This window comes from Symphalangus syndactylus, chromosome 5, assembly GCF_028878055.3.
Source record: "Symphalangus syndactylus isolate Jambi chromosome 5, NHGRI_mSymSyn1-v2.1_pri, whole genome shotgun sequence".
Taxonomy (NCBI): Eukaryota; Metazoa; Chordata; class Mammalia; order Primates; family Hylobatidae; genus Symphalangus; species Symphalangus syndactylus.
In genome coordinates, this window is record NC_072427.2 from 50,585,003 (window position 1) to 50,606,631 (window position 21,629).

The 21,629-nt window shown below is 49.0% G+C and overlaps 14 non-coding genes and 2 pseudogenes across 14 annotated transcripts; all 16 read left to right on the top strand.

Moving 5' to 3' along the window:
- Positions 1-21,629, top strand: part of LOC129482503 (small ribosomal subunit protein eS26-like) — a 99,758-nt pseudogene that overhangs the window by 38,501 nt on the left and 39,628 nt on the right.
- LOC129483746 (small nucleolar RNA SNORD116) lies at positions 1,838-1,933 on the top strand. Its single transcript, XR_008658245.1, has one exon. It is a non-coding gene; the product is annotated as a small nucleolar RNA SNORD116 (small nucleolar RNA).
- LOC129483747 (uncharacterized) lies at positions 2,842-2,938 on the top strand (annotated as a pseudogene).
- Positions 4,653-4,744, top strand: LOC129483745 (small nucleolar RNA SNORD116). The gene has a single exon (XR_008658244.1). It is a non-coding gene; the product is annotated as a small nucleolar RNA SNORD116 (small nucleolar RNA).
- LOC129483741 (small nucleolar RNA SNORD116) lies at positions 5,775-5,867 on the top strand. The gene has a single exon (XR_008658240.1). It is a non-coding gene; the product is annotated as a small nucleolar RNA SNORD116 (small nucleolar RNA).
- On the top strand, positions 7,796-7,887 carry LOC129483744 (small nucleolar RNA SNORD116). The gene has a single exon (XR_008658243.1). It is a non-coding gene; the product is annotated as a small nucleolar RNA SNORD116 (small nucleolar RNA).
- LOC129483727 (small nucleolar RNA SNORD116) lies at positions 8,881-8,972 on the top strand. Its single transcript, XR_008658226.1, has one exon. It is a non-coding gene; the product is annotated as a small nucleolar RNA SNORD116 (small nucleolar RNA).
- On the top strand, positions 10,023-10,114 carry LOC129483731 (small nucleolar RNA SNORD116). The gene has a single exon (XR_008658230.1). It is a non-coding gene; the product is annotated as a small nucleolar RNA SNORD116 (small nucleolar RNA).
- On the top strand, positions 12,251-12,342 carry LOC129483728 (small nucleolar RNA SNORD116). Its single transcript, XR_008658227.1, has one exon. It is a non-coding gene; the product is annotated as a small nucleolar RNA SNORD116 (small nucleolar RNA).
- On the top strand, positions 13,078-13,169 carry LOC129483729 (small nucleolar RNA SNORD116). The gene has a single exon (XR_008658228.1). It is a non-coding gene; the product is annotated as a small nucleolar RNA SNORD116 (small nucleolar RNA).
- LOC129483723 (small nucleolar RNA SNORD116) lies at positions 14,876-14,967 on the top strand. The gene has a single exon (XR_008658222.1). It is a non-coding gene; the product is annotated as a small nucleolar RNA SNORD116 (small nucleolar RNA).
- LOC129483724 (small nucleolar RNA SNORD116) lies at positions 16,012-16,103 on the top strand. The gene has a single exon (XR_008658223.1). It is a non-coding gene; the product is annotated as a small nucleolar RNA SNORD116 (small nucleolar RNA).
- On the top strand, positions 17,143-17,234 carry LOC129483733 (small nucleolar RNA SNORD116). The gene has a single exon (XR_008658232.2). It is a non-coding gene; the product is annotated as a small nucleolar RNA SNORD116 (small nucleolar RNA).
- LOC129483725 (small nucleolar RNA SNORD116) lies at positions 18,287-18,378 on the top strand. The gene has a single exon (XR_008658224.1). It is a non-coding gene; the product is annotated as a small nucleolar RNA SNORD116 (small nucleolar RNA).
- LOC129483726 (small nucleolar RNA SNORD116) lies at positions 19,417-19,508 on the top strand. The gene has a single exon (XR_008658225.1). It is a non-coding gene; the product is annotated as a small nucleolar RNA SNORD116 (small nucleolar RNA).
- Positions 21,292-21,383, top strand: LOC129483730 (small nucleolar RNA SNORD116). The gene has a single exon (XR_008658229.1). It is a non-coding gene; the product is annotated as a small nucleolar RNA SNORD116 (small nucleolar RNA).

Genomic DNA, 21,629 nt, shown 5'->3' on the forward strand with positions numbered 1-21,629 from the left:
GGCACCCACAGCCCTTGGTCACTTCTGGTCTTCATGGCAGAGTAGTGGGCTCAGCTGTTGTGCACATCTTCCTGGAAATGGTCTCTTGGCCCACCATTGCCGGATGGCCCCACCTGTTGCAGCTCATGTGAGCAACTAGTGCTCTGGATCCACTTTCCCACTTGGAAAGCAGCTTCCATCCCGAAGACATCCAGAGGGAATCTACCCTGGCTCTGGCTCTGCCCCAGGCCTCTCCCATGGCCTCTAGTCACACTTGGGGCTATTCATGAAGGTCTGTGTGTATTCCAGATTCCAGGCAACATATGTGCAATCCCAGGGGCGTTGCCACAGAGCATCTTTTGACTTGGGATGCCTCTGTGCCACTGTATGATGGCGATATTCAAGTGTTGGATTCTGCTATGCCCTGGGGTGATGAAGCGTTTCAGTTCCTTAGCCGGTTTGAAGTCACAGCACAGCCAGGACAGCCATGCCATGTTGAAGGGCTTGTGGTTGGCTTAGGAAAGTTGGAAAGGATTGGTGGTTCTGCAGCTCGCAGCTCACTTAGTAGCCACGTGTATCTACACCTGGTGCTGGTGTTGACTTGCAGGCATTGTTGTGGGTGGGAATGCGGTCAAGCTGGCTGCATGATGGGACATTGCCTCTGAGGTCAGTGCAGGGAGGCCCTGTGAGGTGACCAATGCAAGGACAATGTTAGGTGGTGTGTCTTGTCCACCTGGCTTTTGGGGCATCAGTTGTGGACCTCCTCTTGGAGAAGCAGCCATTCTCTTCGGGTGTCCTGAGGGCACATGTGGGTACATGGACTGAGTGGAGTGAAGGAAGCCTGTTTCTTGAGATCGTTTGGCTAGGTTGGGAAGACCACCTCTGGCCTTGACGTCATGTTTTAGTGCGACATTCTGAGCATTGGGAAGGTGCCTTCCAGTGCAGGTTTTGGTTGGTTTTCCGCCAGATGCGTGTTACCTGGGAGTCAGCAAGAGACAGTGTCTGGTCCTGACATCAGAGGCCCTGTGAGGAGTAGCCTGTATTTGCGCCAGGGGTGTGGTGGCTGTTACACGAGGGACCTCAGGCCTATTTCCACGTGGCCTTGAGGTCAGAGTTCACATCCTACTGATTGAAGGTCTTGAGCCTTTGGTTTGTTGGAGGGATCAGGTCTGGAGGCTGCAGACTATAACTGCCCATTGTAGTGTTGGGAGACACACACACACACACACACGTGTGCACAGCCACAGGCAAATACACGCAGCAATGGGCACGTGAGGTTGTTTCAGGCACACACGCTTCCTGTGTGTCCACAGAGTGACACAAGTAAGATACATTCATGGAGATGGAGGTCAATCATGGAGGCCAAGGAGAAGCAGGCATGCAAGTTGCCCCACAGGTAAGAATGGGATTGAAGTGGTGACTGGTGGACCTAGGCCCATTTCTCAAGCGTGCATTTGGTTTCTTTACACTTCTCAGGGGCAGTTGCCATGGGAGGCGCAGGCCTGCTGGAAGGAAGATGGTCGATTCTCCCGAGCAAAGAAGGCCACACAGAGTCCTGGTTTTGGTGTGGCCTGGTATCCACAGTGCACCCCATGCTGGTGGGTGGCTCAGGACGGTAAGCATTCCTCTGCCCCTCGTGCTGAGTGAGGGTGTCTTTGGGATTTCCAAGACCCACAATGAGCGGTTTTTCGGTAGGCCACTAATGGCATGGTGATTTCCTCTCCTAGGCTGGATGGTCTGTACCTTTTGCTCAGTGGCACAGCTCTTGGTTCCCCAGGGTGCCGAAGATGTTTAAGGTCATCAGCTCGTCCACTGCCCAGCCTGCGGTGTCAAACATCCTGCCTCTTTGAATGTGCTTGGATCGATGATGAGTCCCCCATAAAAACATTTCCTTGGAAAAGCTGAACAAAATGAGTGAGAACTCATACCATTGTTCTCATCGGAACTGAGGTCCAGCACATTGCCTCCACTTTGGCTTACTGTGGTACATGGCTAACTTTGTCATATTACATGATACTTCACTACCCAGGCATTGGCATTCAATTTTTGTGGTCATTTTGACCATAGTAAAATTCTTTATCATAAATGTATTTGAGAATCCTACTTGGGTAGCCCATGAAATTTTTTAGTGTTACTCTTCTTGGAGTCAAGTTGGTTTCACTCTTAATGCTAGGTTTTGGATATTTGTCACACGATTGAATTTTAGCCAGGTTCTGGTCACCAATCACAGCCTTCTGCCAACATTCATAGAGAAAGTTTCCTTGTTTTTTTTTATGTTGAGGAAGTACATATTTCATGAATGTTTTTGCTTTTGTTTCAATGTTGGGCTGACTGGCATGTCATCTCTTATCTTATCCCGAACTGAGTAGTGGTACAAGTTTTTGGCTTTCAGCTTCCAGGGCACCAAGTCTTTTGTGCACAGATTGCAAGTATTGAAGCCATGGTGTTGATTGGGATGCTCTATGCCCATGCTCTTTAGTGGCATGATGCCCTCCCAGGGTACCTGGAATCCACATGTGCAACTCTATATATGTGTTTCTGTGAACACAAATATGTGAAGCCATAGATAAGCAGATTTCATATGTACCATAGGAGTCTAGATGACATGGTCTTCCTAACCTATGTGCCTGTCTGTCTTTCTGAAGCACACTCATTTCCTCTGCACCTTCCTAGTGTCATTGGCATGGAAGGAAGGCCTTTGACCAAGAAGGATGGTCTTTGTCTTGTGTGATCTTTGAGATGCCATGAGGCCCCTGGATACAAATGGTGTGGGCTCCTTTGGAGGCTTTTGGATTTCTCCTGAATGTAAGTGATTTCTTCTGAAAGCATTCTGATTTTCCTCACTTGCAGGGGACTGTGTGTAGATTGATGATGACTTACATATATGTGTTATTTTTTTTGGAAAGGTGAACAAAATGAGTGAAAACTCAGTACTGTCATCCTCATCTAACTGAGGTCCAGCACACTTCTCCATCAGGGCCTAGATTTAGGGGGTCAACATCTGTTTGTTGTCATGGTCTGCACCAAGGCTTAGGATGTAGTTGTCTTTCAGTGAAACTGAGTAGCTGAGTATTTTATACTCCCCTGGCTGAGAGATACGTTTGTTGAAGGACTTACTGTGAGAAGGTGGGGTAGCATCCTGCCAGTGTGCAGGAGAAGGTAAACCTGCAGGTGCCGCAGGAAGGCAGTATCCAGTTGCCTACCACTGCATGGCTGGGTCTGTCCTTGATTCATACCTCTTGGGTTCGTCACCCCCCAGAAGAAGACAGTTTATTCCACATGAGGAGACAGCACAGTGCCATTCCTGAGCACTGCTTCAGCTGTCCTTCATCTGTGGCTGGGGACATGGGACTTCTTATGGTACTTGGGTAGCATCAAGGGCTGGCCACCTTGAAGCCAGTGGTGATGCTGATTTGCTCTCTGGAAAGGAGCCTGGAGAAGCTCTCCACGGTGAACTTGTACATCTGTAAGAAGAATTCCAAATTCCATGGCTCAAGAAGGGTAGTGGCTGTGGGAAGGGGAGAGGTCTGTGCATGCCTTTACCTGGCGTCATTCCATGTGGGTCGTGGAGTGATGACTTTGAGGCTCTTTCAGACATTGCAGGGTGCCCAAGGACCATTTCATGATGTCCTGAGGATGGTTTGCTTGGGAGAGCCTGATGTCATTTGCCTCTGAACCACTCAAACATCTTGATGCAGTTGGGGTTTATAAGAGTGTGTCATTCCCCACGTCGTGGTGACTTCTACTTGGAAATGTGACCTGCGAAGGTCTCCTTGCTTATATACCTCAGTGTCTCCTGATATTAGGGTATTTTCAAATTCCTCCTAATTCTTCACAGCAGTCTTGTTTGTGAAATAGTCGTTGTGTGGTAGGACAGGGCTACCATCCACAGGCCAGTGATGGATAGGTGTTGGACTCCGATGTTACGTTCACAGGCAAGTGCCTTAAGATCTTGTTTTCTTAGCTGCAGCACCATAGAAGTCTTGTAGGATTCAGAATGCCTGGTACTCTTATGGGCCCCTGATCTGTACCTGTGTAGTGCACATGGAGGTTTGCTTTGTGATGTTTCTGGATGGGAAGAGTGTGAAGGACCCCAGGGGTGAAAATGCCTCAAGGCCAAAGGAAAGTTGACCTTTGCATAGCAAGAGGTTTCCCCTCCAAACTCTCCTCACTGAAGTATCACCATAGCCTTTGTCTTCTCTGATGGCCAAGAGAAGGGTTTTTGAGTTGGAGGTGTTACAAGAGTGGTGTTGAGAGTGTTCTTCATGCTTAGTGCTCTCTAGTTGATGGTGCCTTCAAAATTCATGCCTGCCTCCTACCTTCATGTTTGGGCAAACCTATGCATGTGTGCAGAAAGAAGGGGAGCCCATGGGAAGTAGATACAGATTACTCCACAGCAGGAAAAAGGACATGACCCTTGCCACCTATGCACCTCACTGCCTTTCTCAAGCACACCTGTTTTGCTCCTGCACTTCTTAGGTGGCGTTGGTTTGGAAGGAAGGCCAGTGACCACAAGGGATGATTTTGATCTTGGGAGATTTTTGGAGATTGCAAAGTGCTTCTAAACACATGTGGCGTGGTCTCCTCCAGGCTGGTGGATACCTCAGGATGGTAAGTATTGGTTTTTCAAAGGCCCCTAATGTTCCATGTTTGCAGGTATGAGGACTGTGCATGGATAAATGATGACTTCCATACATGGATTCCTTGGAAAGTTGAACAAAATGAGTGGAAACTTTATACCGTCATCCTCTTCAAACTGAGGTCCAGCACAGTGCTTCAATGGGAGCTAGAGACAGAGGTCCACCTCTCATTCATTGACGTGGGTTGCACCAAGGGGTCTGTCCAGGCTTAGGATGGGGTTCTCTTTTGGCAAGAGGTAGCCCCAGGGGATTGGGAGCTCCCATGCACAGGAGGTTCCTTGTGTGAAGGACATCTCTTAGTGAGGCCAGGGTAGCACACACACCGTCTTCAGGACTAGGTGAATGTGCAGGTGGCACAAAGGACTTAGGCTTTGTGTCCCCCAGTTTGTCCTTGAGTCTTAGTTCTTGGTTCTCTCATCATCAGGAGGAAGGCAGGTCTTTTTCGTTGGAAAGAGGGGACAAGGCCACACTTTTGCCTAATTTTTGGCTCATTTTTATCCTTGTCTACATACATAGATTTCTGGTCACCTGCATGCTTCACATCCAGGCCAGGGTGCCTCTATTGTATCCTGTGTATTATGAAGACATACAGTTGGCCTCCTGCCCTAAGCTGGGGCTGATAGGCAATGAGTCTCTGGCTTATCTCAAACCTGGTGTAGGTCAAAGTCTTCCTCGTTAGGGGTGCAGGTCCCTGAGGCTTTTGTGATCAACATTACAGCTGTGCACGGGTGTTTAAAGGGATGCTCAACATCAGTTCTCTCTAGTGGGATTATGTACTCCATGGCCTCCCACGATCCAGACGTGCATCCCCGTGTCTATGCATTTCTGCATCCATTAACAGGTGAAGCCAGAGATGGGCAGATTGCAGATGTACTGCAGGGGGCCAGATGGCATGGCCCTCATGACCTCTGCACATGTCTGCCTTTCTCAAGCATGCCCATGTTTCATCTGTACCTCCCAGGTGGCGTTGGCATGGAAGGAAGGACTGTGTCTGTGAGGGATGATCATCCTCTCATGTGATCCTTAGAGATGCCAGGAAGCCCCTTGACACATGTGGCATGGGCTCCTTCAGAGGCTTTTGGATCCTTCGTGAATGTAAGCAAGCCCTTCCCAAAGCCCTGATTTTCCTCATTTGCAGAAACAAAGATTGTGCCTGGATCGATGATGACTTCTGTATATACATTCCTTGGAAAGCTGAACAAAAATGAGTGAAAACCCTATACCATCATCCTCGTCGAACTGATGTCCAGCACGCTGCTACATTGGAGGGCAGGGAGAGGGGGCCAACATCTGTTTGTTGACATGGTCTACACCCTGGCTTAGGATGTGGTCCTCTTTGGGCGAATGCGAGTGTCTGGGCTTTTTGGACTTCTGTAGCTGAGAGACAGCTTGGTTGAAGGGATTTCCTCTGAGAGGGTGGGGTAAGCACACTGCCAGCCTGCAGAACTTGAAGCTGCAGGTGGCACAGGAAGCAGTAGCCAGTAGCCTTCCTGTGCATGGCTGTGTGTCCTTGATTCATAGCTCTTTGGTTCGTCGCCTCCCCGCTTGCACAGGAATACCATTGCTTTCCTGTGGGGAGAGAGCACGTCATTCCTGGACATTTCTTCGGCTTACTTTCATCCTCAGTCGAGGATGTGGGAGTTCCCATGGTATTTGGGTAGCATCAGGGGCAGGCAGTCATGAAGTGGGTGGTGAGCTGATTTGCTTTCTGCAGAGGAGCCCAGGGAGGGTATCCACATTGAACTTGTATGTCCATAGGAGGAAACCCAAGTCCTGTGGTCCCTGCAGTGTACTGGTGGTGGGAAGGGGAGAGGGCTGTGCATGCGTGTACCAAACAGCATTCCATGTGGGTCATGGAGCAATGACTATGAGCCTCTTTTGGGAGTTGTAGGGTGCCCATGGTCCATTTCATGATGACCTTGCGGTGCTGGGATGGGAATGAGATTGCAAGTCCCTGTGTTCCTGCCACTTCACAGACTGACTTGGTTTGAGAGGTCTGTGTTCAGGACCCCCTGTGGGATGCTTGTCTGTGTTAGGCATTTGAGCAGATACTGGCCCAGGGTTTCTACCCCTCCATGGTTGTACATACTGCTGGAAGGGCTTGTTGCTCCCTCTGTGTTGATGAGGGGAAGTTTTGCTCAGGAGAGCCTGATGCCATTTGCTTTTGAACTGCTGAGGCACTTCAATGTGGTTGAGGTTAAGAGTGTGTCACTTCCCATGTTGTGGTAACATGTACTCAGAAAAGTGACCTGTCAAGGTCTCTGCACTTAAATTCTCCATTGTCTTGTGATGTTAGGTCATTTTCAAATTCCTCCTAATTCTTCACAACAGTCTTCTTTGTGAAATAGTCATGAAGTTGTATGAGGGCTATCATCCACAGGCCAGTGATGGAGAGGTTTTGTACTCTGTGGCCATGTTCACAGGCAAGTGGCTTAAGAGATATGGTGTTCTCAGGGACAGCACCATAGAAGCCCTGTAGGATTCAGCATGTCTGATGCTTTTCTGGTTCACTGAGCTGCACCTGTGAGGAAGGCCAGAGGTGGAGGTTGATTTGTGATTGAATGTGTTTCTCAATGCAAAGTGTGTGGAAGGAGCCCATGGTAAAAATGCTTCAAGGCCGAAGGAAAGTTGTTCTTTGTGCTGGAACAGTTTTTCCCTGCAGCTCTCCCCACTGAAATATCCTCATGGCTGTTGTCTTCTCTGATGGCCAAGAGAATGGCTTTTGAGTCAGGGGTGGTGAAAGTGTGGTATTGAGAGAATTCTTCACACTTAGTGTTCTCTAGTTTGATGGTGTCCTTGAAATGCATGCCTGCCTTATACCTTCATGCCTGGGTATATCTGTGCACACGTCCCCAAAGAGAGGTCACCTGTGGGAGATAGATACAGAATACAACATGGCAGGATGAATGGCATGGCCCTTGCAAACTGTGTACCTGCCTGCCTTTCTCAAGCACACTTGTTTTTCCTGTGCACTTCCCAGGTGGCATGGGCATGCAAAGAAAGACAGAGGCTGCAAGGGATGAACTTCATCTTGGGAAATCCCTGGAGATGGCAGGGAACCCATGGACACATGTGGCATGGGCTCCTTTGGGTGCCGGTGGATCCCTTCATATGGTAAGTGTTCATTTCTCAAAAGACCCTAATGTTCTTCCTTTACAGGAATGAATACTGTGCATGGACCAATGATGACATCCATACGTGCGTTCCTTGGAAAGCTGAACAAAATGAGTGGGAACTCCATACTGTCGTTTTAGCTGAACTGAGGTCCACCAGGGGCTATAGAGGGACAACTCTCATTTTTTTTTTGATGCCTGTTGCATGAAGCGTTTGTCCAGGCTTAGGAAGGGATTCTGTTTGGGTGAAGGAGAGTCACAGGGGAGTTGAGGCAATGTGCACAGGACTTCTGTCTACAAGGCTGGGGTAGCATACATGCAGTCCGTGGGACTAGGCGAATGTGCAGGTTGCTCAGGGAGAGTTAACCTGTAGCCTGCCTCTGGGTGGCCAAGATTGTCCTTGACTCCTGGCTCTGGGTTCCCACAACCCCTGGGTGAAGACAAGTAATTGTGCTTGGGAAGAGAGAACAAGGCCATACTTCTGCCTTTTTTTTTTCATTCTTGATTTGAGAACAGAGGAGTTCCAATCACCTGGCATAGCTTTCATGTTGTGTTCCATGCATTGTGAGTACATGCATATGGCAGGAACACACAAGTTCCCACTGCAAGCTGGGCCTGATAGGCAGGGAGTCTCTAGCTTAACCCCAGCCCAGTGTAAGTCAATGGCTTCCTCATTAAAATTGCATGGCCCTGTAGCTTTTGTGAGTGACATTATAGGTGTCAATGTAAGGGTGTTGAGAGAGATGCTCAATGTCAGTGCTCTTTAGCGTGCTGATGCACTACTACAAGGGCACCTGAGCCATTGTCCATGTGTTTCTGTGTCCAAAATCAGGTAAAGCCAGAGTTGGGTATCAACCAGATACACTGCAGGAGACCAGAGGACATTGCCTTTGTGTACTGCACATCTGTCAGATTTTCTCTAGCACACCCGTGTTTCCTCTTCACCTCCCAGGTGTAAGTGATGAATTGGCCAGGCCCATGTTGGTGAGGGACAATCGTCATCTCATGTTAACCTCAGAGATGCCAGGAAGCTCCTGGACACACATGGTGTAGGCTTCCTTGGAGGCTGTTGGATCTCTCCTGAACGTAAGCAATTCCTTCCCAGTGCACGCTGATTTTCCTCATTTGCAGAAACAAAGATTGTGCATGGATCAATGATGACTTCCATATATACATTCCTTGGAAAGCTGAACAAAATGAGTGAAAACTCTATACCGTCATCCTCGTCGAACTGAGGTCCAGCACATTACTCCAACAGGGGCCAGACAGAGAGGGCCAACATTCGTTCGTTGACATGGGTTGCACCAAGGGGTCCATCCAGGCTTAGGATGGGGTTTCTTTGGGTGAATGGTAGACACAGGGGAGTAGGATCTCCCATGCACAGGAATTCCTTGTTTGAAGGACTTCTGTGTCCTAGGGCGGGATAACTCATGCGCTGTCTAGAGGACTAGGTGAACGGCAGATTGCACGGGAAGAGTTAACTGGTAGCCTGCCTTTGGTGGCCAAGTTTGTCCTTGAGTCCAAGCTCTGGGAACCGAAGTCCCCCAGAGGAAGACAGATCCTTTTGGTTGCGGGGAGAGCAAAAGGCTACACCTTTGCCATTTGTTGGCTCATTTTATCCTTGGCTGAGGATGTTGGAGTTGTGTTTACCCGGCATAGCCTCTGTGCCTATGTGCCCATGTTGTATACTGTGCGTTGTGAGGATGTGTATTTGGCATGAACAGGTAGGCTTCCTCTCCAAACTGGAGCTGATAGACAACGAGACTCTGGGTTATCCCAAACCAGATATAGGTCAATGGCTTCCTCTTTAGGGGTGCAGGGCCTTGATTATTTTGTGAGTGGCATTGCAGGTGTTGAAACAAGGATATTGAGAAGGATGCTTAACATCAGTGCTCTTTAGCAGGATGATGCATTCTGAGGGCCGCCATCCCCAAGACGAGCATACTTGTGTCCATAAATTTCTGGGTTCACGAACAAGGGAAGCCAGAGACAGGCATATTCCAGATAAACCACAGGGGGAAGATAGCATGGCCTTCGTGACCTGTGCACCTGTCTGCCTTTCTGAAGCATGCTTCTTTATCCTCTGCACTTCGCAGGTAGTGTTGGTGTAAAAGGCAAACCCGTGTCATGAGGGATGATCATCATCATGTGTGATCCTTGGAGATGGCAGGAAGGCCTGGACATACACGGTGTGGGCTCCTCTGGAGGCTGTTGGAATCCTCCTGGATGTAAGTGATTCCATTCCAAAGCATCCTGAGTTTCCTCATTTGCAGGGATGGAGATTGTGTGTAGATCGATGATGACTTCCATATATACATTCCTTGGAAAGCTGAACAAAATGAGTGAAAACTCTATACCGTCATCCTCGTCAAACTGAGGTCCAGCACACTGCTCCATCAGGGGCTCGAGAGAGAGGAACAACATCCATTTGTTGACACAGGCTGCACCAAGGCTTGGGATAGGGTCTTTTTCTGGCAAAGGAGAGTAGCTGGGAATTTTGGACATTTGTAACTAAGAGACAGCCTGGTTGAAGGCAGCCAGGTGTGTCCTTGATTCGTACCCTTGGGTCCCTTGACCTCCAGAGGAAGCCTATTGCTTCCACATGGGGAGACAGCACAAGGTCATTCCCAGGCACCTCTTTCACTCACTTTCATCCTTGGCAAGGGACGTAGGACTTCCTATGGTGTTTGGATAGCATCAGGGGCAGGCAGTCTTCAGGAGGATGGTGATGCTGATTTGCTTTCTGCAAAGGAGCCCAGAGGAGGGTATCCACACTGAACTTGTATCTCCATAGGAGGAAACCCAAACCACATGGTCCCAGAAGGGTCCTGGTGGTTAGAAGGGGAGAGAGCTGCACATGCATTTACCACACAGTCTTCTGTCTGGGTTGTGGAGAGATGACTGTGAGCCTCTTGGGTGTTGTAGGGTGCATACAGTTTATTTTATGATGACCTTGGGATGCTGGGATGGGAATGTAATTGCGAATCAACATGTTCCCGCAACTCCACAGACTGACTTGGTTTGGCAGGTTTGTGTTCAGGCCCTCTGTGGAATGCTTGTCTCCATTAAGAATTTGAGATGGGGCTGGGCACGGTGGCTCACGCCTGTAATCCTAGCACTTTGGGAGGCCGAGGCGGGTGGATCACCTGAGATCAGGAGTTCAAGACCAGCCTGGCTAACATGGCGAAACCCCGTCTCTACTAAAAATACATAAAAAAATTAGCTGGGCATGGTGGCGGGCGCCTATAATCCCAGCTAGTTGGGAGGTGGAGGCAGAGGCAGGAGAATTGCTTGAACCCAGGGGACGGAGGTTGCAGTAAGCCAAGAGCAGGCCCCTTCACTCCAGCCTGGGCAAAAAAGCGAAACTTCGTCTCAAAAAAAAAAAAGAATTTGAGATGGTATCAGCCCAGGTCAACATGTAGTGCATACTGCTAGTAAAGGTTGTTTGCTCCGTTTCCCTGTGTTGATTTGGGGATGGTTTTTTAAGGAAAGGCTGATGTCGTTTGCCTCTGAACTGCTCAGGCACTTCGATGTGGTTGAAGTGCCTGGTGATATGTGTGTGAGTTCCCGTATCATGGTGACTTGTACTCAGAAAAGCAATCCAGCAGGGTCAGTGTGTTTAAATTCCTCGGTGTCTCATGATGTTAGACTATTTTTAAAATCCTTCTAATTCTTCACAACAGACTTGTTTGTGAAATAATCATCATGTTGTAGGACAGGGCTAGTGTCCACAGACCAGTGATTGATAGGTTTTGGACTCCATGGTCATGTTTGCATGCAAGTGCCTTAAGATGTATGGTGTTCTCAGCTGCAGCACCTTAGAAGCCCTGTGGGATTCAGTGTTTCTGGTGCTTTTCTGGGTCCCTGAGCTGCACCTGTGAGAAAGACCCCCAGGTGGAGGTTGATTTGTGACTGAACATGTTTCTTCAATGCGAAGTGTGTTGACAGATCCTTGCAGTAAAAATGTTCAAGGCTGAAGGAAAATTGCCCTATGCACAGGAAGAGTTTTTTTTTTTTTCCCCAAAACTCTCCCCATTCAAATATCTCTGTGGTCTGTGTCCTTTCTGATGGCCAAGGGAAGGACTTTTGAGTCGGGGCACCAAATGAGGGATGTCCAGAGTTCTTCACATTTAGTGCTCTGAAACTTGATGGTGCCCTCAAAATGTATGTGTGCCTCAAACCTTCATGCGTGGGTACTCCCATGCACACATCCTGAAATGGGTATCCCATGGGAAGTAGCGATAGTGTATTCCACAGGGGGTTGAATGGCATGGCCCTTGTGACCTATCTATTTGCCTGCCTTTCTCAAGCACACCCGTGTTGCCTCTGTACTTCCTAGGTGGTGTTGGCATGGAAGGAAGCCCAGTGGAGACAATGGATGATCTTGTTCTTAGCAGATCACTGGATGTGTCAGGGAGTCCTAGGACATGTGTGGTGTGGGCTTCTTCAGGTGCTGGTAAGTATCTATTCCCCAAAACCCCCTAATGTTACTCCTTTGTGGGCATGAAGACTGTGCATGGATCGATGATGACTTTCATACATGCATTCCTTGGAAAGCTGAACAAAATGAGTGAAAACTCTATACCGTCATCCTCGTCGAACTGAGGTCCAGCACATTGCTCTTAACAGGGGTTGGAGTAAGGGCCAATTTTCATTTGTTGCTGCAGGTTGCACCAAGGGGTTTGTTCAGTTGTAGGAGGGGCTCCCTTTCTGCAAGGGGTAGTCACAGGGTTGTGGGATCTCTCGTAAATAGGAAATTGTTTGTTTGATGGATTTCTCTCTGCAAGGTAACACACACACACTGTCTGCAGGACTATGTGAATGTGAAGGTGGCATGGGAAGACAGCCTGTAGCCCGCCTCTGGTGGCCATGTTTGTCCTTGAGTCTTAGCTCTGGGTTCCATCATTCCCTTGAGGAACGATAGGTGTTTGTGCTTGGGAAGAGACCACAAGGCCACACCTTTGCTGTTTTTTTTCCACTCATTTTCATCATTATTCAAGGACATTGCAGTTCTGGTTAGATCCATAAACAGGGAAGCCAGAGACAGGCAGATAGCAGATATACCATAGGGGGCCAGATGACACGGCCCTCATGACTTGTGAATGTGTCTGCTTTTTTGAAGCACACTCGTGTTTCCTCTGCACCTCCCAGGTGGTGTTGGCATGAAAGGAAAGGAGGTATCTTCGAGGGAAAATCATCTTCTTGTGCGATCCTTGGAGATGCCATGAGGCCCCTGGACACATGTAGTGTGGGCTCCTTTGGAGGCTGTTGTATCCCTTCTGAATGTAAGTGTCCACTTTCCAAAGTCCTGATTTTCCTCATTTTCGGGCATGAATAATGTGCATGGATTGATGATGACTTCCATATATACATTCCTTGGAAAGCTGAACAAAATGAGTGAAAACTCTCTACCGTCATCCTCGTCGAACTGAGGTCCAGCACACTGCTCATCAGGGGCTAGAGAGAGGGACAACATCCATTTGTTGACACAGGCTGCATCAGTGCTTGGGATGGGATCGTCTTTGGGTGAAGTGGAGTAGCTGGGCATTTTGGACTTCTGTGGCTGAGAGACAGCTTGATCGAAGCACTTCCCTATGTGTGGCTATGTGTGTCATCAATTCATACCCTTTGGCTCCTGCCCTCCCCAGAGGAATACAGTTACTTCTGCATGGGGACACAGCACAATGTTGTTCCCAGACACTTCTTTGGCTCACTTTTATCCTAAGTCGGGGACATGGGAGTTCTTGTGGTGTATGGGTATCATCAAGGGCAGGAAGTCGTGAGGAGGGTGGCAATACTGATTTGCTTTCTGCAGAGGAGCCCAGAGAGGGTATCCACGTTGAACTTGTATGTCCATAGGAGGGGAAAACCCAAGTCCCATGGCCCCTGAAGCATCCTGGCAGTGGAAGGGGAGAGGGCTGTGCATGCATGTACCACACAGCCTTCTGTCTGGGTCACAGAGCGATGACTGTGAGCCTCTTTAGAGCTTTGTAGGGTACCCATAGTCCATTTCATGATGACCTCAGGGTGCTGGGATGGGAATGTAATTGTGGGTCCACGTGCTCCTGCATCTCTGCAGACTGACTTGGTTTGGAAGGTCTGTGTTCAGGAACCTCTGCGGGATGCTTTTCCTTGATGCATTTGAGGTGTCTGATGATGATTGTGTGGGTTTCTATATCCTGGTGACTTCTACTCAGAAATGTGACCCAGCAAGGTCTCTGTGCTTAAATACCTTAGTGGCTCCTGATGTTAGGTTATTTTCAAATTCCTCCTAATTGTGTGTGACAATTCACACAAGTCTTTGTGAAATTGTCTTTGAATTGTGTGACAGGGCTAGTGTCTGTAGGCCAGTGATGGATAAGTTTTGGACTCCACAGCCATGTTCACAGCCAAGTGCCTTAAGATGTATGGTGTTCTTAGTCATAGTGCCTTGGAAGCGCTGTAGGATTCAGCATGTCTCATGCTCTTCTGGGTCCCTGAGCTGTACCTTTGAGGAAAACCCTGAGGTGGAAGTTGGTTTGTGATTGAGCATGTTTCTCAGTGGGAAGAGTGTCAAAGGGAGCCTGGGGTGAAAGTACTTCAGGGCCAAAGGAAAATTGCCCTTCACTCAAGAAGAGGCTTTCCTTGAACCTGTCCCCACTGAAATATCCTCATGGCCTTCATCTTCTCTGATGGCCAAGAGCAGGACTTTTGATTCAGAGGTGGCAAATGAGTGGTGTTGAGAGTTTGTTATGCTTGGTGTTCTGTAGCTGGATGGAGCCCTCAAAATTCTTGTGTGCCTGATAGCTTCATGCCTGGTTACACCTATGCACATGTCCCAGTAAGAGGGGCTGCCCGTGGGAGATACATACATGATACACCACAGTGGGATGAATGGTATGGCCCTTGCAATGTGTGTACCTGCCTGCTGTTCTCAAACACACCTGTTTTTCCTCTGAACTTTCCAGGTGGCTTTGGCATAGAAGGAAGGCCAGTGGCCATGAGGGACAATCTTGGTCTCGGGAGATCCCTGGAAGTGATAGGGAGTCCCTTGAAGTGTGTGGCATGGGCTCCTTCAGGTGCTAGTGGATTCCTTAGGATGGTAAGTGTCCATTTCTCAAAAGCTCCAGATATTCCTCCTCTGCAGGGACAAAGACTGTGCCTGGATCAATGATGACTTCCATATATACATTCCTTGGAAAGCTGAACAAAATGAGTGAAAACTCTATACCGTCATCCTCATCGAACTGAGGTCCGGCACGTTGCTCTTACAGGGGCTAGAGAGAGAGGGACAAATTTCATTTGATGATGCCCATTGCACCAAGGGGTTCCATCCAGGCTTAGGATGGGGTCTCGTTTGGGCAAAGGAGAATGGCAGGGGAGTGGAGGCTATGTACACAGGAGATTCCTTGTTTGAAGGACTCTATTTGTGAGGCCAGGGTACCACACATGCTGTCCACAGGAGTAAGTGAATGTGCAGGTTGCCCGGAAAGAGTTAGCCTGTAGCCCACCTCTGCATGGCAGTTTGTCCTTGGGTCCTGGCTCTGGGTTTTCATGTTCCTTGGAGGAGGACAGGTGATTGTGCTTGAGAAGACAGCACAGTGCCATACTTGTGTTGTTTTTCTGCTCATTTCATCATTCATTGAGGACAATGAAGTTGTGATCAGCAGGCATAGCCTTCAGGCCAGCGTGCCCATGTTGTGTCCCATGCATTGTGAGCACATGCATGTGGCATGAACACGTAGGTTGCCACTCCAAGCTGAGTCTGATAGGCAGTGAGACTCTGGCTTATCCTGATCCGAGTGTAGGTCAAAGCCTTCCCATTAGGATTGCATGGCCCCGAGGCTATTGTGAGCTGCACTGCAGGTGTGGAAGCAAGGGTGTTGAGAGGGATGCTCAACATTAGTGCTCTTTAGCGAGATGATGCACTATAAGGGCACGCTGGACCCAGATGTGCATCCTCATGTACATGCATTTCTGTGTCCATAAATAGTTGACACCAGAGACCGCCAGATTCCAGATACATCGCAGGGGGCCGGATGACATGGCCCTTGTCACCTGTGTACCTGTCTGCCTTTCAGAAGCACATTTGTGTTTCCTCTGCACCTCCCAGGTAGCATTGGCATGGAAGACAGGCCCATGTTGACAATTGTTACCTCGTGTGAGCTGCAGAGATACCAGGAAGCCCCTGGACACAAATGGCAAAGGCTCCTTTGGAAGTTGTTGGATCCCTTCTGCATGTAAGCAGTTCTTTCCCAGAGCGCTCTGATTTTCCTCATTTGCAGGGACAAACACTGCGTGGATCGATGATGACTTCTATATATACATTCCTTGGAAAGCTGAACAAAATGAGTGAAAACTCTATACCGTCATCCTCGTCGAACTGAGGTCCAGCATATTACTCCATCAGGGGCTAGACAGAGAGGGCCGACATTCGTTTGTTGATATGGGTTGCACCAAGGGGTCCATCCGGGCTTAGGATGGGGTCCCTTTGGGCAACTGGAAGTTACAGGGAAGTGGGAGCTCCCATGCACAGGAAATTCCTTGTTTGAAGGAATTCTTTCTCCCTGGGCGGGATAACTCACCTACTGTCTGAAGGACTAGGTGAATGGCAGGTGGCATGGAAAGAGTTTGTGGGTAGCCTGCCTCTGGTGGCCAGGTTTGTTCTTGAGTCCAAGCTGTGGATTCCCAGAGGAAGACAGATGCCCTGGTTGCGGGGAGAGCACAAGCCTACACTATTCTCATTTGTTAGCTCGTTTTGTCCTTGGTGGAGGATGTTGTATTTCCAGGCAAACAGCATACCCTCTTTGCCGCATGCCCATGTTATATCCCATATGTTATGAGGATTTGTGTATTGCATGATCAGGCAGGCTTCTGCTCCAAGCTGGGGCTGTCAGGCAAGGAGTCTCTGGGTTATTCCAAACCTGATTTAGGTCAGTGGCTTCCTCTTTCGGGATTCATGGCCCCACGGCTTTTGTGAGCACCATTGCAGGTGTTGAAGCAACAATGTTGAGAGGGATGCCAAACATCAGTGCTCTTTAGCAGGATGGTTCACCTTGAGGGCCCCTGGCCCTGAGACGAGCATCCCCGTGTCCATGCATTTCTGTGTCCATGAACAGGGGAGGCCATAGACAGGCAAATAGATGTGTCACAGGGGACTGGATAACATGGCCCTTGTGACGTGTGCAACCTGTCTGCCTTTCTGAAGCACGCCTGTGTTTCCTCTGCACTTCACAGGTGGTGTTGGCGTAAAAGGCAGGCTCGTATTGTGAGGAATTATTGTCATCTTGTATGATCCTTGGAGATAGCAGGAGGCCCCTGGAAACACATGGTGTGGACTCCTTCACAGGCTGTTGAAACCCTCCTGAATGTAAGTGATTTCATTCCAAAGCACTCTAAGTTTCTTCATTTTCAGGGATGAAACTGTGCATGGATCGATGATGACTTCCATATATACATTCCTTGGAAAGCTGAACAAAATGAGTGAAAACTCTATACCGTCATCCTCGTCGAACTGAGGTCCAGCACATTACTCCAACAGGGGCTAGACAGAGAGGGCCAACATCTGTTTGTTGACATGGGTTATACCAAGGCGTCTGTTCAGGCTTAGGATAGGGTCTTTTATGGGTGATGGGGGTCACAGGAGAGTGGTGGCTCCCATGTATAGGAAATTTCTTGTTTGAAGGACTTTGTCAGTGAGGGTGGGTAACACATGCATTGTCTGCAGGACTAGCTGAATGTCCATGTGGCCTAGCAAGAGTTAGCTGTTAGCCTGCCTCTGGTTGCCAATTTGTTCTTGAGTCCTTGTTCTGGGTTCTCAGGTCCCACAGAGGAAAACAGATCTGTGTGGTTGGGTGGCAGGTACAAGGCCGCATCTTTGTCATTTGTTGGCTAACTTTGTCCTTGGTTGAGGACATTAGAGTTTTGGTCACCAGGCATAGCCTATGTGCCTTTGTGCCCGTGTTGTGTCCCGTGTGTTTTGCACGTACAGGTGAGCTCCTGCTCCAAGCTGGTTCTGATACCAAAGGAGTCCCTGGCTTATCCTAAACCCGATGTAGGTTAAAGCCTTCCTCCTTAGGGGTTCAGGGCCGCAAGGCTTTTGTGAGTGGCATTGCAGGCGTTGAAGCCATGATGTTGAGAGGGATGGTCCATGTCAGTGCTCTTTAGCAGGATGGTGTACTGCAGGGGCCCCCAGCCCCGAGACGAGCATCCCTGCATCCACGCATTTCTGCATCCATGCATTTCTGCATCCATGAACGGGGAGGCCGGAGACGGGCAGACAGTAGATATATTGCAGGGGACTGGATGACATGGCCCTCATGACCTGTGCACCTGTCTGCCTTTCTGAAGCACGCCTGTGTTTCATCTGCACCTCCCAGGTAGCACTGGCATGGAGGGCAGGCCCATGTTGGCGAGGGACAATTCTTATCTCTTGTGAGCCACGGAGATACCAGGAAGCCCCTGGACACAAAAGGCAAAGGCTCCTTCGGAAGTTGTTGGATCTCTTCTGAATGTAAGTACTTCTTTCCCAGAGCACTCTGATTTTCCTTTTTTGCAGGGACAAACACTGTGCATGGATCGATGATGACTTCCATATATACATTCCTTGGAAAGCTGAACAAAATGAGTGAAAACTCTATACCGTCATCTTCGTCGAACTGAGGTCCAGCATATTACTCCATCAGGGGCTAGACAGAGAGGGCCAACATCTGTTTGTTGACATGGGTTATACCAGGGCATCAGTTCAGGCTTAGGATGGGGTCTTTTATGGGTGAATGGGGTCACAGGAGAGTGGTGGCTCCCATGTATAGGAAATTTCTTGTTTGAAGGACTTTGTCAGTGAGGGTGGGTAACACATGCATTGTCTGCAGGACTAGGTGAATGTCCATGTGGCCTAGCAAGAGTTAGCTGGTAGCCTGCCTCTGGTTGCCAATTTCTTCTTGAGTCATTGTTCTGGGTTCCTAGGTCCCCTGGAAGGAAACAGACCTGTCTGGCTGGAAGGAGAATACAAGGCCACATCTTTGTCGTTTGTTGGCTAACTTTGTCCTTGGTTGAGGACATTAGAGTTTTGGTCACCAGGCATAGCCTATGTGCCTGTGTGCCCGTGTTGTATCCCATGTGTTTGGGGGACATGTACATTGCATGAACAAGTGAGCTCCTGCTCATTGGTTCTGATGCCCACGGAGTCCCTGGCTTATCCTAAACCCAATATAGGTTAAAGCTTTTCTCATTAGGGGCCCAGGGTCCCAAGGCTTTTGTGAGCATCATTGTAGGTATTGAAGCAACGATGTTGAGAAGGATGCTAAACATGCTCTTTAGTGGGATGATGTATTCTGAAGGCACCTGACCCCCAGACAAGCATCCTTGTGTCCATGCATTTGTGTGTTTATGAACAGGTGAGGCCAGAGACAGGCAGACAGCAGATGTATCGCAGGGAGCTGGATGACATGGCCCTTGGAACCTGTGCACATGCCTGCCTTTCTGATGCACGTCCGTGTTTTCTCTGCACCTCCCTGGTGGTGTTGGTATAAAAAGCAGGCTCACGTCAGCAAGGGATGATTGTCATCTCATGTGATCCTGGAAGATGGCAGAAGTCCCAGGACACATGGAGTGTGGGCTCTTTCAGAGGCTGTTGGATCCCTCCTGAATGTAAGTGATTCCTTCCTAAAGCATGCTGATTTTCCTCATTTGCAGGCGCAAAGACTGGATCGATGATGACTTCCATATATACATTCCTTGGAAAGCTGAACAAAATGAGTGACAACTCTATACCGTCATCCTCGTCGAACTGAGGTCCAGCACATTACTCCAACAGGGGCTAGACAGAGAGGGCCAACATCTGTTTGTTGACAAGGGCTGTGTCAACACTTGGGATGGGATCATCTTTGGGTGAAGTGGAGTAGCTGGGCATTTTGGACTTCTGTGGCTGAGAGACAGCTTAGTTGAAGCACTTCCCTCTGTGCGGCTATGTGTGTCCTTCGTTCATACTCCTTGGCTCCTGCCCTCCCCAGAGGAAGACAGTGGCTTCTGCATGGGGACATAGCACAATGTTGTTCCTTGGCACTTCTTTGGTTCACTTTCATCCTCATTTGGGGATGTGGGAGTTCCCATGGTGTTTAGGTAGCATTGAGGGCAGGCAGTCCTCAGGAGGATGTTGATGCTGAGTCGCTTTCTGCAGAGGAGCCCGGAGAGGGTATCCATGTTGAACTTGTATGTCCATAGGAGGAAACCAGTCCCATGGCCCCTGAAGGGTCCTGGCAGTGGGAAGGGGAGAGGTCTGCATGTGCATTTACTGTACAGCATATTCCATGTGGGTCGTGGAGTGATGACTGTGGGCCTCTTTCGGACATTGTAGGGGGCCCACATTTCATTTCATGATGACCTCGGGGTGCTGGGACAGGAATGTGATTGCGGGTCCACATGCTTCTGCAACTCCTTAGACTGACTTGGTTTGGAAGGTCTGTGTTCAGGACCCTCTGTGAGATGCTTGTCTCCATTAGGCATTTGAGCTTATATCAGCCCAAGGTTTCTACCCGTCGTAGGTTGTGCATACTTTGCCTCTGAACCACTCAGGCACCTCGATGCAGTCAACATGCCCGATTATAAGAGTGTGACTTCCCGTATCCTGGTGATCTCTACTCGGAAACGTGGTCCAGGAAGGTCTCTGTGCTTAAATACCTTAGTGGCTTGTGATGTTAGGTTATTTTCTAATTCCTCCTAATTCTTCCCAGGAGTCTTCTTTGTGAAATAGTCATCTTGTTGTAGGACAGGGCTAGTGTCCACAGGCAGTGATGCATAGGTTTTGGACTGCGCGGCCATGTTCAAAGGCAAGCGCCTTAAAATGTCTGGTGTTCTCAGCCACAGTGCCTTAGAAGCCATGTGGGATTCAGTGTGTCTGGTGGTCCTCTGGGTCCCTGAGCTGCACCTGTGAGGAAGACGCTGAGGTAGAGGTTAAGTTGTTATTGAACGTTTTTCTCAATCTGAAAAGTGTTCGAGCAGCCCAGGGTGAAAATTCTTCAAGACTGAAGGAAAATTGCCTTTTGTACTGGAAGAGTTTTTCCCCAAAACTCTCCTCATTTAAATATCCCTGTGGCCTGTGTCTTCTCTGATGACCAAGAGGAGGGCTTTTGAGTCAGTGGTGGCAAATGAGTGGTTTTGAGAGAGTTCTTACACTTAGGGCTCTGTAGCTTGATGGTGCCTTCAAAATTAACACATGTCTGCTATCTTCATTCCTCGGTAGACCCATACACCCATCCCAAAAGGGGAGTAGCCTGTGGGAAGTACATATGGGATATACCACAGTGAGTCAAGAGGAATGGCCCTTTTGACATGTGTACCTGCCTGCCGTTCTTAAGCACACCCGTTTTTCCTCTGCACTTCCCAGGTGTTGTGGCCATGGAAGTAAGGCCAGTGGCTACGAGGGACAGTCTTCATCTTGGGAGATCCCTAGAGAGGGCAGGGAGCCCCTTGACATGTGGAATGTGATCTCCGTTGGGTGCTGGTGGATCCCACAGGTTGGTAAATGTCCATTTTCCAAAAGCCCCTGATGTTCCTTCTTTGCAGGGATAAAGACTGTGCATGGATCGATGATGACTTTCATACATGCATTCCTTGGAAAGCTGAACAAAATGAGTGAAAACTCTATACCGTCGTCCTCGTCAAACTGAGGTCCAGCACATGGCTCCAACTGGGGCTAGAGAGAGAGACAACTTCGTTTGTTGATGTGGGTTGCACTAAGCCATCCATCCAGGCTTAGGATGGGGTCCACTTTGGATCAAAGGGAGTCACAGGGCAGTAGGTGCTCCTGTGCAGAGGAGATTCCTTGTGTGAAGGACTTCTCTCTGTGAGGCTGGGGTAGCATGCACAATGTCTGCAGGACTAGGTAGATGTGCAGGTGGCACAGAGGAGTTAGCCCGTA